The sequence below is a fragment of the Nelusetta ayraudi genome, unplaced genomic scaffold (genome assembly GCF_046127955.1).
Source record: "Nelusetta ayraudi isolate G7.1 ecotype Tasmania unplaced genomic scaffold, CSIRO-AGI_Nayr_v1 ptg000062l, whole genome shotgun sequence".
In the NCBI taxonomy this organism is placed as follows: domain Eukaryota; kingdom Metazoa; phylum Chordata; class Actinopteri; order Tetraodontiformes; family Monacanthidae; genus Nelusetta; species Nelusetta ayraudi.
The window spans coordinates 750,486-768,588 of NW_027466112.1; the positions used below are offsets into that span (position 1 = coordinate 750,486).

Genomic DNA, 18,103 nt, shown 5'->3' on the forward strand with positions numbered 1-18,103 from the left:
CTAAGTATTTATTTATATGTTTGCTCCTCCTTTTATGAGACCCTGTCTTGTTTTCACGATATTGAAACAAATTGCAGCGAGGCCATGAAAGCTACTCCACTGATTAACTCTTTGCGGATGGCTTTTTATCTGGTGGCATTTGATGTACGACGGCGTTGCTCGGGCTGCGCTCGAACGCAATTACGGGCCCTTTCATTGTAGGAGGGCCCCCTCGCGCAGCAGCCACCCCTCAGATTGCTCGCCAGTCCTCCAGGGAGGCCATCCTTCAGAAAATATTGACTGCTGGACACGGAGCATCTGTGTGTGTGTGTGTGTGTGTGTGTGTGTGTGTGTGTGTGTGTGTGTGTGTGTGTGTGTGTGTGTGTGTGTGTGTGTGTGTGTGTATTAGGAAAGGTTGCCTCCAAGAGAGAGAGAGAGAGAGAGAGAGATTGCAAATGCCTTGGTGTGTGGCTTTGTGCGGGTCTTTATGCACTAATGGAGAAATAGGAGGAGAGAGCGCTCCAGAGGGCAGAGGCTCCCGCGAAAGAAAGCTCCATTTTCCCTCCATGCATTGCTCCCTCTCTGTCTTTTAGTTTTAGTTTTTTCTATCCCCCAGATGTAGAAAGCCTCAACCGAACAAACAAGCAGCCTCCACGTCAGCAGAATTCATTTGGTTTATTTATTTATTTATTTTTCTACCAGCTGCTGTTTCGACTTCTCACAAGGCGGGGTGCTTTACTTTTATCTGCTGATGGTTGGAGCTTGTAAAGGTTGAAACTTTATGCAAGTCACCGTTTTTCAGAATGAGGAGCAGAACGGCGTCACTGTCTCGTGAAAATAGTCCCTCTTTGTGATTTTACTGACTTTAAACTGATCATTTCCCGTTTTTAATTGATAGTTTTATCCTTGTCCTGCTTCACAGCAGTTTGCTATCATCCTTGTGTGTTTCACCTGCACCTGATTAAGCTTCCCTGCTTATTTTGAGCCCCAGTGATTCTTCCTGCTTTCCCAAAGTTGTGACTTCTTGGACCTGTTGGTCGCAATTCTGGGAGAGATGAAAAGTGCCCGGGTGTTACATCAGAAAGGGCTGATCTTGCACGTCTCGACTGTGAAGTGGTGCTAACGAGGTAAAGAATAAAACTTTTTCGTTCTCTCTGTTCTGGTGCGTTCACTGACTGGCTAGAAACACGTCTGTTTGCATCATAGAGGCCTTTTTTTCTCATTGCAAAAATGAAGAGACAAAACAAAAAAAACTTGTAGTCTGTATTCACTCACTAAACCACTTTCCCAAAGGCGTACTCTGCAGAATTAGTAGTGTGATGTTTGTAAACTAGGTCATCAGTTAACAATCACGAGCCAATGCTCGTCGTTTACTTCTTCTTCTTCTTCTTCTTCTTCTTCTTCTTCTTCCCGGAGTTGCTGACACCCTTAAAAATCAAAAAATAGTTCATACAGCCCGAGGGCAGTGTCTGTGCAGAAACATTAACATTTATCTGATGACTGAATCATTAGTGTTGACCTGGAGGGATCATGTCTTCATGTGACACACGCAATCCTATAGTGTGTCAGTATTAAGGTCACGCCCCTTCAAATCAAAGCCAACCTGCTTCCGGAAGAAAGTGTTTATGGAACAGTTGTGTCAGTTTTTTTTTGGATAATCCAATTAGAAAGGTTAATCCAATGCTAAAATAAGGTCATGCAGACTTGTGAAGCTAGCTTGGCTGCCTTATTTGCAATTTCTTTACAGTTTTTATTAGAGTCTCACACTAAAAAAAATTAGGCTCTTTTAAGTTGAAATGTGCGGATATTTATAATTCTTTATTTTTGATTCTTTATTATTATTATTATTATTATTTTTTTTTTACTAAACTTTGAGGAGTTGGACTGCTAGTCATCGAACATCATCTCTGAATCGTCTGGAAAAAATATATTTTCCCACCAATGTTTTTAGCTGCCGCATTGACAAAAGCTGTATACCCCCCCCCCCCCCCCCCCGACGATATTATCTTTGTTACAGTAATAACCACAGTCAAAAATAGATCAGAGGAAAGCGCGTTTGCCTCGATAAACAACTTAGCGCGCAGTAGCTTTTACTGTAAGAGGAAATTGTCGTTTAGGAAACAATAATTTGATTGATTTAAGGCCTCTCGCAGGCGGATGGATACAAGGTGTCCCCTGCATATCCAGAAAGGCAAACCAAATATAGCTCCTGCTGCAACGATGAAGGTCTAGGGGGTAACGAGCACAAGTACAGGACCCAAGACAAGGACAGGCAACACATGTAAGATAATAAATGACCAGGGATGCAGGGGGGGGCGGAGCCTATGAGCAGTGCTGTTACGCCACATGCATTTCAACACAAGCACATTGAGGCGTCATGGGCACACGGCAACTGAATCTTTAATATCTCAAAGTTAATAGTTTATAAGTCGAGTTTGTGTCCTTCACGTTGCAGCCGTACGTCGGCAGGAACATCAATCGGAGAGCAGTGAAATCCAGAGGAGCATGACCGCAGCCAGGAGGCAAACACCGTCCAAGTAGAATTTTAAAATACAGACAGGCAGTGCAAAGTTTATCTGAAGAGGCGCTCGCTCGCTCGCTCGCTGGCTTTAAACGCCTTAATCCCCGCCTGTGCCGCGAGCTTTCCGCTTGAGTGACAGTAATTATCGTCTCAGGCTTGACGCGGAGACGCCGACAATCTCGACGTCTTCATTTCATCTGAAGCGGGAGCGGCGCCTCACTTGGCCACAAAAGATCAGAGCTCAACACAGCCGTGGGGCACAAAGTACCTTTTATTATTTTGGCCTTAAATGTAGGAGAATCAATAGAAATCGCACAATAAGCGGAATTGCGTTGCTTTCCGTCAGAACTTGCGGGGAGAAAAAGCTCCTTGTGGTAGTTTTTAAGCAGGAAGGAGGAGGAACCTCCGTAAGACGTCCCACGTATCTTATCGTTGGCAAAAGTGAGTCACGCTTTCCCAAAGTGTGACGATTGAAACATTGCTGTGAATTCTGATATGGGGATTTTGTGATATTCCATGAGTCCAGTCCAGTTGTTCTGAAACACATTTCAGACTTGCATACATGGAAAAAGTCAAATTCTTGAAAACCCGAAATGCGTCTTTATGCAAACTATGCTGAGCCTCCCTTTTAAGGTGGACAACGGTGATTTAAGGTGGATTTACATTTTAACATTGTGTAAAAAATGGCTCATACTTTAAACAAGTTGTTTATTGACGACCCCCTTGAGCATCGTTATTTTCACGACGCATTCATGTGCTCTGTGGCACCTCTATCAAGGCTCCTCTGTGACGTTATTTATTCAAGGTGCTGTGAGACGATGAAGCCAAAAGTGACCTTTTGAGGATCAGTATATATCTCCATCTGTCTGGACGCTACATTTGAGAGCAGGCTCGGAGGAAAAGACGTGTCTTTGCGCTGCGTTTTGCAGTGACCCTGCGTCGCTGAGACCCAGGCGCTGTCCACCATATCAGGAGGGGGCGAGAGAAATCAAGGTCCTGCCCTTTTTAACCGCGTTCCCCTGCTCTGGGGTAACATCCCCCGGGGTAGATAATAATGGAGTAATCCTCTTATCTGTTGCTGCTTCCCTCACCCTCGCTGATAAATTTTTTTTCCTGCCGCTCCAGTGTATCATTTCTTCCCTGGGCTGGCACGGGCCTGAATGTTTTTCCCATCGGAGTTCTTCGAGCGCCGTTCAGATTACAGCCGTGAAAATGAAAGCCCATACAATCGCCGCTGGAACAATGGAACGGTGCCGTACGCAGACAGAATGAAAACAGTGGGGCCGTCCCTCCGCGACTGAGATAATCACCTAATTGGTGTAAATGTTCCAAACCAGCGCAAGAAACCCGGTGCCCTGCTTCTGTTTGTGTCTTTTATAATTTGAGCCCCACCGTATAATAATGTTTTCATAGATGCCGTGATGACTGTTTCATCTAGATACAGAGGGGGGTTGAAGCCGATTACGTTTCGCCGCTGTATTTATTTTATTGATAGCGTACCTCATTATTTGGAATCAAAATGTGATCTTCATCTTTTTTTTTTTTTTTTTTGTCAAATTCACAAGCAAGGAGGGCTATGTTGTTGCAGTGAACTGCACTGCAAGACAACGGGGACTTGGCATGCACCGACGCCTCCATCCAAGCATGTTGGGCACGGTGTGTGAAAGGTGCCCTGCTGGGTGCTCGGTGACAAAGACTATTTCTGTTCCCTGGTCTCAGGCAGGGAGACGAGCAGGAAGGGAGGGAGATGAACTCTCATCAGGCTTAGCTAAATAGGACCGTGGGGCACAAATGCACCGCTCACATTTGCATGCTCCTTTCTGAAGCTTCCAGGCCTCGGGGCCGCCGGTCTGGAACTGTGCGGAAAGGTCATTAGAGTCAGAAGTACATGGGTGAGACTTCCGTATCAGGAATTCCAGTGGATTTTATTTACTACTACAACATGGGTGCGTTTGAAATTGGGAAATATCTTGAATAGGAAAACAGCTGTGTGAAACGTTCTTGTTTTAAAGCCCGGTGTGGAAAATACTGCAGCATCGAATGGGGACGGGGAAAAAAAGGCATTTTCAGTTTTAATGTGAATCCCAGGTGGTTGTCAATGTGAAATCCTGTCTCACTTGATTCTCGTGTCTTTTTTCCAGATGTACATGAACTGTTAGCATGTCTTTTAAACTTCCATATCCACTGCCATCCACTGGGGTCAACTGTGGGGTTAGTTTATTTTTCATTTCCTGCAGACCATCTGTGAAGGTTCTCAGTCGTCCGGGTCGCCACAGTCTTGAAATTTAAGTCAAGGCCACTGAACTAGAGGTCGTTTCACCTCTCATCTGGAAGAATTGGAGAGAGAGAGACCCATAGATTTAACCACCGGTCCTAAAGGGTTTCCCATCCAATCAGCGAAGGTGTTTCTGCAGGCCAGTTTCTGTAATTTAACTTGAAAGGTGTCTCACTGACATTCATTTTAAAGGCCAAGTGTGGTAAATCTAGTAGCATTTAGTAGGAAGAAAGCATGTACCTGACAAATTCCCATTTCTTCCCATTTACACTGTACACCTGTGGCCATGGGGTCACGTCAGCATCAGCTATCAAAATCTGAATTGTATCAAGCTGGTGGGATGACTAACAGCTGTCTTCTGCTTCATCCTTCAGACTTTTTTCTCTTAATCCGTAAAATTAATTTTATAAACGGCACATTATTTATTTTGTGTCTATGTACTGCTAAAAACACACATGTCTGTTCCATGTTCCGCCAGTAAATCTTGGTAAGTGTTCCGCATTTGGCCTTGGAAGGAGAGGCGGCTTCCTTCACCCAGCGGTCCCTAATCTGGTCTCCACAGCTTTGCGTTGGGGGATATTTTCCGCCATCGCCATGATTAGTCATGTGGAGTTCACGTTAAAACAAACCCCACGATGCACGACACTGCACAAACTACGAATCTCCCGTGCCGACGGCCCACTTTACTCTCAGCCTAACAAGCTGGTATCTTGAAACTTCAGCCCCCCCCCCCCCACCCCCGTTGATCCGAAGGCTGTTTAATGGCGAGACAAAGACACAGTTTTCACTCACTGGCATGTGTTAAACGTGTGTTAATGTTACCCCACTGTGATTATGGGCTGTAAGGGAAAAGATCATGGTGTGATGGTAGTGCGTGCTGTATGTGTGTCCCTGGTGAGTGTAAGTGCACTGGCAGGATAAAATCGTGACCTACGGCCCACCCGCTATCATAACCTCATCTGTTGCCGCTGGCTGGCGGCGCGTGTGTGATTTGTGGATGTGCTTTAATAACAGTCGGTAAGGCTGCATGCGGATCCATCCGCCGTGTCTGAGCGGGCGTTTATGAGCCACATGCAGAGTTTTTTAAATTGTCCTTTCACTCAGAAAAAGCGCTTTGATGAGGTTGACGATTCTCTAGGTTGTTTCCCCCACGAAACTTTGTCAAGCGTCTGATTACATTCTGGGGAAACAAACCTGCAGGTAATATGACGAAAGCAGCAAGTGTTCATCAAATGAAGATCCCCTGACGTTACAAATCCCTCTGCGTGGAAACCTAAACTAAATGAATAAAATGCAGAATGGCTCAGTGACGAATGTGAGTTGACGCCTGAAGAGGCCTTGACGCTGAGACGTTTCTAATGCTTCTTCCCGTGAGAGCGCGGCTGAATCACTCTCAGACTCACTCGTAAAAAGGAGAAAAAAATGCAGTGACATCACCTGAGCCGACGTGCTGAGAAAAATTAACCTTGGCATGAAAATGTTTGAGAATGCTTTTTAAAGCGAGAGGCAAATGAACCTCGAGATTTAGGCCAGTGTCATAATGTTTCTTTTCACATCCACTCTTCTGACTTGCACGTTTCAGAAATTCGCTCGTCTGTTTGCTCGTTTATTCGTTGACTGATTTTAAAGGGATCGAAAAAAGAATTCTGCCCATTTGCTACTTGCCATTTTGTGAATCCAGCAAAGGAATAAAACATAATCAGGGTAACCCAATGGATGCCCATTGTGTCCAAGTCATCCAGTGTGAAAACGCATACTGGTCATGTGGTATCATCCAAGTGCCTGGAGTGAGTGGCTGCCCAGCTTGACCCAAAACAGTGACATTGCTGCCACTGCTAATATGTTGGTGCATAGCCTGCTCCAGAACATGGGATTTCCATACCCTTCCCCATCAGGCCTTTATGGCTCTTCTCCCGACCTCTTCCTGCTTTCGGCTCCCAAAGTGAGTGATATGCTATCACATAATAGGATCTAACAGAGGTGCACTACAGGGGAAACAGGGGAGATGTGTCGGCTGTTGGGATAGGAAGAGTGGAGTCCATTTGTCAAGCCATTATCAGCAGCATCCCCGGAAAATGTCAGAGTCAATAACATGACCGGCCGTGCATTGACGGATGAGCCCCTGACAGACAGTATAAATGTTTGTTTTTTTCTATTTTTTTCTTTTTGCCAGACATCGATGCGAATGCATCAGATCCCTATATATTACAACTTGTTTTGGCAGGGATTGAGGAGACAGAAGGGACGGCAGCAACGGGGGGAGGAATATAAACTAAGTGTGGGCTGAATGTATAAACAGTGGAAGAGCATGGACACGACAGCAAACTCCCCCCCCCCCCAACCCCCCCCACACACACACACCCCATACAGTGTTTGAAGAAGCAGTATTGAGCCGGGAGATAATGTTGTTACGATGAAACACGGGTTGATCAGACGGTCATTAGCCGCATCCCGCCACCGCTCGTTTTAACCGCTTTCTCGCTCTTACATATGCTCTTTTAAGTGTACTCGTATTGAATGTTGGGAGATACAAATCTTTAAATAGAACAGCCGGTCGAAGGGAAGGCATGTGTGAAAGAGGGGGAGAGGGAGGCGAAGGAGGGGGAGGAGCACAAAGAAAAACAAGTTGATCTTTGATGTCTGTGTTTTACTTAACCCTCGGAAGGAGCCCAGATGAGATTCTGCAATCGATACATCTCCAGGGAATACTAAAAGATCAAAAAATATAAAAAAAAAAATAAAAAAATTGGTCCCTTTTTTTTCCCTCCCTTTCCTTCGTACTCACCATCCCCCCCCTTGACGGATCTCCCATTTGTGTGCGCCGTGTGTGCCTCGCTCGTTGGCTCCAGTTGCATTTTCAACCCTGCCTCGCAGCGGCTTCCATAACATAATGATTACTGTTTGAGAAAAGTGCCTCTTGGGGCTAGCAGGCAGAGCTGCATTTTCGAAAAAAGAAAAAGAAGAAGAAGAAGAAGAAGAAAAAAAGAGAGCGATGTTCCAGCACAATTATGAGAGGACAGCGTAGGATTTTCTGCGCTCCCCTCAGGATGTGTCTGGGGAGGGGGTGTGTCTTCTGGCTGGCCAAGAACAGAGGGATGTCTCGGGCTTACTGGCTGTTACCTGGCTGCCGGTTAAAACCCACAATGTGTGTCAGGTGTCCCAGCGATGACCTGCAATTCTCAGGCTTCAGCCGGGTGTCTTCAAGATTACAGTGTGTCTTGCTTCTCATATTGCGCTGAGGAATGCGGATGGAGGGCTGGTCCGCCATTGGTGTCGTTGTTGCCGTCGCCCGGTAGATGACTTTGAGTCTGCACAGCTTTACTGCGATTGAATGTGTTGCGGTGCGACATTTCAGGAAATTGGAACTTCATGCAAAAGAAGGCAGTTTGCTTAAGTGCAGAGTGGTATCTGCCTTCTCCCGTGTAAACATACCCACCACCAATCAGCAGCACCTGATGCATTTTCCTTTTTTCGGCTTGCGAGGGCCTTTTGCTTTCGGGCAAAAAGTCCGGTTTCTTCCTTCCTTTAGTGCTGAGAACAGTGACGGCACGATTCCAGGCAGACATATGGAGGCGGATAAGTGCTCTGGAGGTTTTATTTATTCATCATGTATTTATTCAGTCATCGCAAATGGCCAAATTTTCAAGGGCTGCTCGTGCACATGTGGTGGAATCCTTAAGTTTAGCTCAAATTTGACCTTATATGGTTTGACAGCGAACGGGCTGTTACATCCATGTTAGATATCTAAATATTGTTGTGTTATAGCGTCAACACATGCATTTCAAACAGGCTTGATCGGTCCGATTACTATTTTTACTGCATTTGCCATATCGGCTTCCAAAGACTGAAGGGTCAGTTTGTATATCTGTGATATGTTTATTCCTCCTTTTTAACGCACAGAGTTCCGGGGAGAGGATGTTGGAACCTCCCACCCCCCCCACCCCCCCTGAGCTCAGCAGCCTGGCACAGTTGGATAAAGAGGCCACGGGCGCTGCCTCCAGTGTTTGAAGCCTGATTAATAGCCTGATTAGATTAATCCTGCAACTCTCCAATTGGGGAGGCTGTTCACATGCTAGACACATTTTATCTCCATCCGTTCCAGCCCACGCTTTACTTCCTACTTAAGTGGTTCATTTTCAAAGGTTCTACTCTTGGTTACCTCACAGCTCACCCCCCCCCCCCCCCCCCCCCGCAAGTGTAGCAGAATTTACGTTGAAGCCTTTGTTCGCCGTCCTTAAACGCCTTTGCATGTTGCTCGCCGTAATGGATGTTGGACGGGATTTAATTGAATCGCAGCTTTTGGTAGTAAAGCGTCCAGAACAGAATGCCCTTTCTTCAAAAAAAAAAAAAAAAAAAAGAGAAAAGAAACCTGTTTCGACTGAGGACCTGCTTATTGTTTGAAGGGACAAAAACCTATTAGAAGTCCAGGTGCGACATGAGTTGCTTGAGGTCACATGGCTGGAAAACACAATAGGGGCCATCTTCTTTATTTATCACCATGAGTGTGATGTATAGAGAATGTTAATGAAGGTCAAACGACATACACACTCTCTCTCTCTCTCTCTCTCTCTCTCCCTCTCTCTCTCTCTCTCTCTCCCTCTCTCTCCTTTGTAAGGACGTGCACACTCACGTTAGTTAAGAACTAATTTAGCCCAGCGCTGCTCTGCGATTGGGAAACATTCACTGCAAACACAGTGTCCTGTTCTACCGGATAATGATCATGTAAAGAGCTCCCACCTAATTAGCCTTTTCGGTCCTCACCCATCTCCAGAACAAATAAAGAGGGCTTGATTTGCTGGAGTGCAAGCCTCCCAGGCCTGTTCTCCAGAGTATTTAATAATCTATTTATTTTTAATAATCAGGCTCTAAAGGTTGATGTAATTTCGTTTCCCTTGGCACGCTCCATTGTTCCCGCAAAGAACTAATGAATTTGTCTCATTTGTTCAATTTCCTCAGATTTCCAGTGCATTTAATTGTAAAACAAGCTCGCCCGGTAGTTGTGGATTAAAAAGGTGACTTTTTTTTCTTTTTTCTTTTTTCTTTTTTTTTTTTTTTTAATCCAGCGTCACTGTAGGCTTGTGTTTACTTCATTTTTTGTGTGCGGGTCCATTTTCAGGTCTTTAATCATTTAAAAATATATATATATATCAGAGTAAAATATATTCTCAATAGCCCAATAACCTTTGTTAAATGTTGAGTGTGTAATATTTTGAGATTTTGAACAAGGAACAGCGACATCAAGTGGGTACATTTCTAGCAGCGTCTTTCACTCTCTGTCTCCCCCTCCTGAGTTTGCCAGTGAGCTACGGTGTCCTGCACACCCAAACCTGGTTACCTAGTCGACTCACGCAATCACCATAATTACGAAACATGCGGTCAGGCGGGACGGATTGTCCACATCGGCTTCCTGAAAATATGATGGTGCAAGATGGCAGCTGGGAGCAAGAACCTCACCCTATGTATATTCTTATATATATATACTGTTCATATACATGTGAACCGCTCTGAGGGGAGGAAAACCACATCACTGTTTACACTTTTATGACTGAATTTATGAGCTGTATATTAAGTTTTTACCAAGTTTTACAAATTCATAAATCAAGGCTCATATTACACACTGGACCTTGAAGTGAAAGGAACAAAACTCTAAACAGCAAGGACAAGGAGCCATGGAAAAGGCACAAAATAGGCCCATAAACACTGGACAAGTGTTTGCCTGCTTTTACAAAAGAATTCTTAGGTTTTGTTTTAAAGACAATAGGAGGCTTTTTTGTTACCTCGTCGACAGTTTGGCGCCTCACACGGGTAAAAACAATTTTCTTATTACCTCCACAGAGGAGGAGAGACTGTGCCGACGTTTCTGCATTCATATTGGGCATGCAGGTCAATCAGGAAGAGTGTCACACGGTCAAATCATCCTCAAAGTGAAGTAGCTGTTGCGCAATTTACATATCGGGCCTCTGGGGCCGCCGCCGCCGCCACCTCTGCCACTGCAGCAGCAGCGAGTGACTCACAGAGGGAATCCAGAGTTTGATGTCTCCGACACTTTGACTTGACACACAGCTGCGGGTAGAAACACCAGTTTGCTCAGCGATCAAGCGCGCGACCTTTCTGGTTACGCCACGCTCTCTCTCACTCTCTCGAGGCGGCGGCGGCGGCGGCCAGCGGGTGTCCTCTCTCTCCGGATCCTCTGTTCCGAGCAACAAGCATCGCTGCCGAGCGCCTCGGTGACACGGCTCCTGGCCGGGTATCACCTCCTCGCAACCACACTCGCTTCAAGTTACACCAGGCCCCCTCTGTCTCCCCTTCCCTCCCGAACCTAAATGGGCTTTAATTTTTAATTGGCGCTGGAGAACAGAGATCGCATCTTGGGAGGACAGCACATCTGTAATTTATTTAAGAACCCCGCAGAGGTGGAGTTATTTTGGCGCTGGAAGGGAAGTATCCGTGTGGCATCTCTTCTTTTTTTTTTTTTTTTTTGTTCAGCCCAAGGGCCATGTAGGTAGACTCCACTCGCTGTGACCTTCTCAGTAGTGTAGAGGAGTGCTGAGGATGAACATTCTATTTCTGTTGCAGTCCCCGGGTTAGGAAAAGGGAAAAAAAAAAAAAAGGAAAAGAGAGAAAGTGTAGTGCTGAAACCAACTCTCCTCCATCCCGGGGAACAATGGAAGCGTGTAAATAATTGATTCAAAGTTTTGCTAAAACTCTTAATCCCCGTCACATTTCGCCTGCGTTTCACCGCCGCCGACTCCTCCTTTTACACTTTAACCAAGCAGCGTTCGCAAAAGCGCCCGGCGTCCCCGCCCCCCTCCCCATCCCCCCGTGGTCCAGCGCACGCTAACCCCGGCGCGAAAAGAAAATCTCCGTCGCTCCCCAACGGCGGCGGCGGCCTGATTAGCGCTGACAGGTGGGGCGGGTGTTTGCGCCGCCGGCAGCAATCGGCGGTAATTTATTAGACTCGCCATCAGCGCTGTCACTTATCCTCCTGGTGGTGGTGGTGGTGCTGCACACGTGTGAAAGTGGGGTAAACGTCGGGTGGGGGGTGCAGGGGAGCCTGTGGGGGGCTGACGGCGGTGGCACGCTATCATGGAGTTCATCCTTAATGAGTGTGGATTAGCGGGGGATGATCCGGGCTTTGCAAAACCCTGCCTCGGCCCAAGCTGGTGGGGGTTGTGGGTGTTTGTTTGTGCGTGTGTGTGTGTGTGTGCGCGCGTGTGTGTTTGTGTGTTCAGGGTGATGTCACAACACAAGTCAAAGTTTGATCATTGTTCCCAGAAATCTGCATCCAGTTTGTTTGTGCCGCTTTGTTCATGTGCTCATCCGTCGCTGCCTGTATATAAATATGTGCAGTGCGTTTATGTCACGAGCCTGCCTGCGTGCGTGCGTGCGTGTGTGTGTGTGTGTGCACAGACGCGCACCGCCCCACATGCGTCAGCCCCCTCTGCCTTCACGGATAATCATAAGAGCTGATTATTATTATTTTTCTCGCGGTGATTTATTCATTCATTTAATTATTTGTGAGCCGCTGCCTTCCAGGCGAGGACGAGAATGTTTGTTCCCCCTTTCTTTTCATTCCCCAACAATTTTCATGAAGACGATGGCATCGGGTAGTCGGGGTGGGGAAGGCTGGGGGGGACAGGGGAATTATGAATTTTATGATTATTTCATGATACAGCCACGCAGCATTTGAATGCTTTGTTGATAATGCCAGACCTTGAGGCATGAATGTTTTTTTGGTTTCGTTTTTTTTTTCCAGCTCGCCGCCACTCGGAGCACAAATTTATGCCACGCCGTTGAAACGAAAACAAAACAAAATAAAATAAAACACACAGAGAAAAACAAGGGAGAGCCGGTTCTGAGGCAGCGCGGGACCGGGAGCGTTGGCTGGAGCGTCGCGGAGTCTTTTCAAATTTGCATGCTGGAAGTTGGGTCACGTCCGCGCGGAGGAGGAGGAGGATGAGAAGCGAGCGAGGACGCTCCGCCTCTCGGAGAGACGACGAGGAGCGATTCTTGGGTGGGTGGGGGCGCGGAGGGGGGGGTTGGGGGGGGGGTATTGGGGAACAGCGACCTGGGCGCACGCCGAAAGAGGGCGCGACTCGAAAGACGCAGAGCTCTGGCGTTGGGGAAACGGCGAGATTGGCGAGCGGCGCTGACAGAAGCGCCGGTGTCATGCAGGTCCTGCAGCTTTGGCCCCTCCAAATGGAATTACTGATGCCTCGGCTATAAACATGTGGCCCGAGAGATGATTTATAATAATTAATCCGCTGTGTCCAGCCGTGCTGTTCCAACCCCCACCACCACCACCAATCCACTCCACACACACACACACACACACACACACACACACACACGTCCCCACCCCCCTTGCTAGTCAAGCCTGGGAACACAGCTGTGACCAACCTGGGCGTCCTTCCAGCCCAGTGTCACCAGCGCTCCTGTCGAAGGACATCGAAGGGGATTTAAGCTCGTCTGTGTCACCCCCCCCCACACCACCACCACCAGTTCAGTCCCGTGCATGCATTCGTACCGAGAGGCGACGAGCCGCGGTAACTTTATTCATGGAGGCGTTAATATTAATATCGACCTGTGCGCCGTCAAACGCGAGATGATTTACGGCTCGGCAGCCTGTCGCGCTGCGTCAGGGCGGCAGATGGACTAATTGAATATCAGCCACCGAGTACAGGAGGCCGATAGACGCTCGGCCGTGCACGCAAATGGCCAATCCGTACCGGGGGAAGGAGGGAGAGGAAGATAAACCCGCACGCATTGAGCTCGCTGGGAACAGATGTAAGCGCCGAGAGCCGCTGGTGCGTGCGTGTGCATGCGCGTGTGTGTGTGTGTGTGTGTGTGTATAGGTACACCGCAGACAGGTTGGCTCATAGATTTAAAACAAACACCGCAGCGCCGCCGACATGACTGGGCCTCTGCCGAGAGCGCGGCGCCGCGGTGGAGAGCGCTGCACTTATCTGCGCGAAACAGGCCTCGCTAATTAAACTTCACTAGGAGTGTTTCATCTGCCATTGGAGTGGTGTGTGTGTGTGCGTCTGTGTGTGTGTGTGTGTGTGCGCGTCTGTGTGTGTGTGTGTGTGTGTGTGTGTGTTAAGGTTTTCTGATGGCACGCAACAGTACGGGATGAGTCGGCGGCGGTGGAGAATAATGAGGGTGCGGGACAAAGGCGCTCGGCGTCAGTGTGGAGGCGGTCAAGAGAGCAACTGTCACCAGTTTCAGAAGAAAGAAAAAAAAAAACTGGGGGCAAACGCATTGAAAAATGTTGAATATACCAGCCTACACCAAGAACTTCAACCAGTACTATTTATCATTTCTAACATTTGGCAGTGGAGTAACATCAGTTTACAGCTTGGGTGTTCTGTTGTTGTTGTTGTTGTTGGAATTCAATTCTTAAATGGTCTGTGTACCGTAGTCTGGAGTGGTGATGATGATGATGATGATGATGATGATTTACAGTCCCTCATTATGCAAGGTTCACTTCACCAATAACTGTCTCTTGCATGTTGGTCATCTTTATTTCCGTGCACGGCTTCACTTTTCAGAACGTGCGCCAAACTGAGCCATTATGTGACGTGTCCCTTTGTGATGTCATAAACGGCCAATGTTCTTCCCCCTGAGATCATCACAGACGGAGCCATGTTTTTGTTCCCCAGTTAAAGTGTCAATGTACTTTGTGCTTGCTGAGTTTTATTTGGATATAAGTCAGGTTGTTAAAGTGTTTTAAGGTAGGGTAAAGTATGCCGCCCCTCAGCTGAATCCCTGATTGAATTGTAAAGATGTGCCATGGTACATTTTACTGGCACCTCTTCAGTAAACGCCACCGCCTGATGAAGGCAAGCTCAGGTTGATTACTGTCAACGCACATTTCAAGTGAGACCACTTCTGTTGCTGAACACCTTTTATTTTGTCCATTGTTCACAACGTAGGCATCTTTTAACTCCTCTGACAGGAGAGCAAAGGCTCTCTTGAAAGCACTGCACCAGTTTACATTGGTGATTAACACGATGAAGCGCAGATAACTTAGACAATGAAATAATTCTCCTCGTCGCTGAGCAGATATGCTGCAAAACAAAGGAAGGACAGCGGCGAAAAATGTAGACATTCGGTCATTTGCAGTATTTTGTGGGTCAGATTGCCGCCTGGAGTAGATTGGAATACATTTGAATGACTAAAGGAGGTTATTATCCAATGAATGTCTCATTATTTCTTCCTCAGAGCCCAAAGGGGCCTTGACTAGTGCCTCAGCGCCTTCCTACATGGCTTTGAATTGGAACAGTAATTTCCATGAGGTCGATTCTCCTTCTTGCACATTTGCATTTGTCGGCATTTAGCCAGTGGTCCAAACCATCATGCGCCGGCATCGTACCGCCCATCAGGTAGCATCTCATCAGGAGTGTGCACATCATTGTGTCTCCTTAAGAGCATGTGACACACACACACACACACACACACACACAAACACAGACGCCACACGGGCACATTACATTTTTTATAATGCTGCACGAGGCACAGTCTCTTTGTCCCAGCAGCAGCAGTGCACAGACTTCTTTGCAATCTTTGCAAGATTGAGGTGATTTATTAATTTTTTTTCTGTACGAAAGAGATCATGGATCTAAACGATGAAAATAAGGTCACATAACGATGAGGGGGTTTCTTTAATACCCAAAATGATTTTATTGTCATTGTGACCAAATATTGACATTTCAGAGGGTGAATTTAAGAGGGAGTATTTTAAAAATTTAAATGTTTAGGATTATTTCTGAGTAGAACCCCTGGGTAAAGTTTTTTTCTCCCTGAGACGTCCTTCCATGTTGAACACTATAGCCTGACATCACTCTTTTCTTAAATGGGCAAAGACCTTTTTCTTAGTGGCTGAAAAACCTAAATGGTCCTTTCCATACGGGAAGCTGAAAAGAAAGCTAAAGAAAGTTAATTTCATGTATAATCGTCTTGGCGTTTCATCCTCCGAGGCCGGAATGTGAACGTTTTGCTCGTAAGCCGTTTGATAGGAGCAGGTCAGGTTCTCCATTTGTCCTATTTATGTATTTAATCACTGTAATTTTCATGCATAATCTCGACGAGTTCCCTCATTCCCATAGTCTAAAATTGCCCCGCGCGGTCACGTTGCTTATGAGAGGAAAAGGGGTGGGAGGGTGGGAGGGGGCAAAGGAAAAAAAAAAAAAAAAACACGCATGTTTTCATTTCCCAATTTGCCGTGCGCCATGATGCTCGGCCATCTGTCTCCGCACGGTGACTAAACCCGATGCCAATATGTTGCAGGGTCATGAGAAAACAAACCAGGGCTGCTTTCTGCATGAGTGACCTAAAAACATAAGCAGAACTTAACACAGCGCCGCCACGACCTCCACCCTAAAAGGGGTAGAGAGCGAGAGAGCGAGCAAGCGAGAGAGAGAGAGAGAGAGACAGGAAGCTCACCTGCGGGCCATGGCGAGGACGCCCGGCTGCCCTCAGACGCTGACTTGACTGGAGTTTGTTTTTTTTTTGGAGCTGCGGCGCTCTTCGGCGAGCCCCTTCGTTCTGGCTGATTAATGGCATCAGGCCCGGCCAAGGGAGTGTCTGCTGCGACGGAGGAAGCGGTAGTGCACCAGCGTGTGTGCACTGAATAAATGCTGTACATTAAACAAATTCCCCCGTGCGCCTTGGCAGCCGGGCGTGTGGGAGGAGAAAGAATTGCAGAATCAGTCTCTCCCATCCCCCCCTCCACCCCCCCCCTCCCTTGTTCGCTCTTCGTGTCACCGGCGCACGCATGCGTGCACGCTCGCGTAAACCGGCCACGCGTGTATTTACTCCCCCCGCCACACACACGCTTATTGTTAGTCCAAATCAGCAGATTTGTTTTCTCCCCCCCCCCCCTCCACTGGTATCGCGGTGTCCCTCTGCAGCCGGCCTGTAAGTTGACACTGATTGGCCGGTAAGGGCTGCGTCCGGTCAGAGCAGAGGTTCATGTTTGTCATTGACTGCTGAGGTAATAACGCCCCAGTGAGGGATGCTGGGCGTGGGCTGTATGCAAGCGAGCGGCAACCGGATCTGGAGCCAAAAAACACAAACAAAAACAGGGGGGGTGAGTGGACAGAAGTTAATATGGATGGTGGGACAGACAGGTGCCTGAAGAGGCTGCGCAGAAATGACACACACACACACACACGCACACACACACACACACACACGCCCTTTGTTTTTGTTTTTTTTACTTGGTTCCTCCGTCAAGCTGCGTGACGGACTCAAGAGTTGCGGGGAAAGCAGCAACCCTGTGTCATAAATATGCAACACTTACTATATTTAATCTCCGTGTGAATTTAAAATTCACTCACACCATGTAAACGCTGAGCTTTTTTAATTGGTTTAAGGAGCGGAGCACTGCAGGGCAGGAGCAGTCGGCATAACTCAAGAGTTTCTGCGTTGAACGTGCGCACATATTGAAGCCATTTTATGCTCTGTTTGATTAACACCATGTTCCCGGCCATCACATCTGCACCCCCAATCAATTGGATGTCGTCAATACTGTGTTTACTGGCAATCACAAGGCCACAGGAGGCTGCTTTCCCACGCAGATTCGCGCGAAAAGCCAAGCAACGTTTCCCCGAAAATGTGAAATGGCTGCGATTCCTCCCAGTGGCGTTACGCAACGAGGCGTTAAGTCGTTCCAAGAAGCATGACGGTGGATCCTCTGAATTCTGGCAGGTTTATTTCCACCGCGGCGGCGGCGGCGGCGGCGGCAGCACTCGCTGTCCTCGAACTGTCAGAGCTTTTACAGAGGTTTCTCCTCGCCGCCATCAGATTGGCCCGTTTGACGCCTTCCCCACTATCTCCAACGCAACTTTTTCTGCAAGGGGCCCCTCGGCATCGTGTCGCTCAGAGGCCGTTCCGAAAAACCTGCGATTGAAGCCTGTCACCGCACGCGTGGCTTTCCGTCTCTTGTGTTTCTTTAAGAACACGTCGCTCTGCTGCACGTGACTGCGTCTTCCGTGCGACGTGCGGTTGGCAAATAAAGAGTTTTTGCGGCAACTCTTTTCAGCGTTCACTTTCAACGGATTTCGCTCAGGGTTGCACTTTTGCACAGCTTGCATGAATAAATGCAACACCAAAACGTTCCACAATGCAGCCCCGAGCTCGCGCAGAATCCTCAAGGTTTCCTTCACGTCGCTCATTTGGTTACCTTGAAGGACCAATCGGTAGCGGAGGAAGTGATGAGCTCCTCTGACCTTTTCAGTTGAAGATAACCTTCCTCAGCCACTCTGCGGAGGCTCCTCGGGGTGGACTCAAAAAGACGCCCACAGACCTGACCGAGATTGTCGACA

The 18,103-nt window shown here is 47.5% G+C and overlaps 1 protein-coding gene across 2 annotated transcripts in view; it reads left to right on the plus strand.

The window, feature by feature from the left end:
• ptprsa (protein tyrosine phosphatase receptor type Sa) overlaps positions 1 to 18,103 on the plus strand; it is a 209,083-nt gene that overhangs the window by 23,221 nt on the left and 167,759 nt on the right. The gene's annotated exons all lie outside the window — the stretch shown is intronic.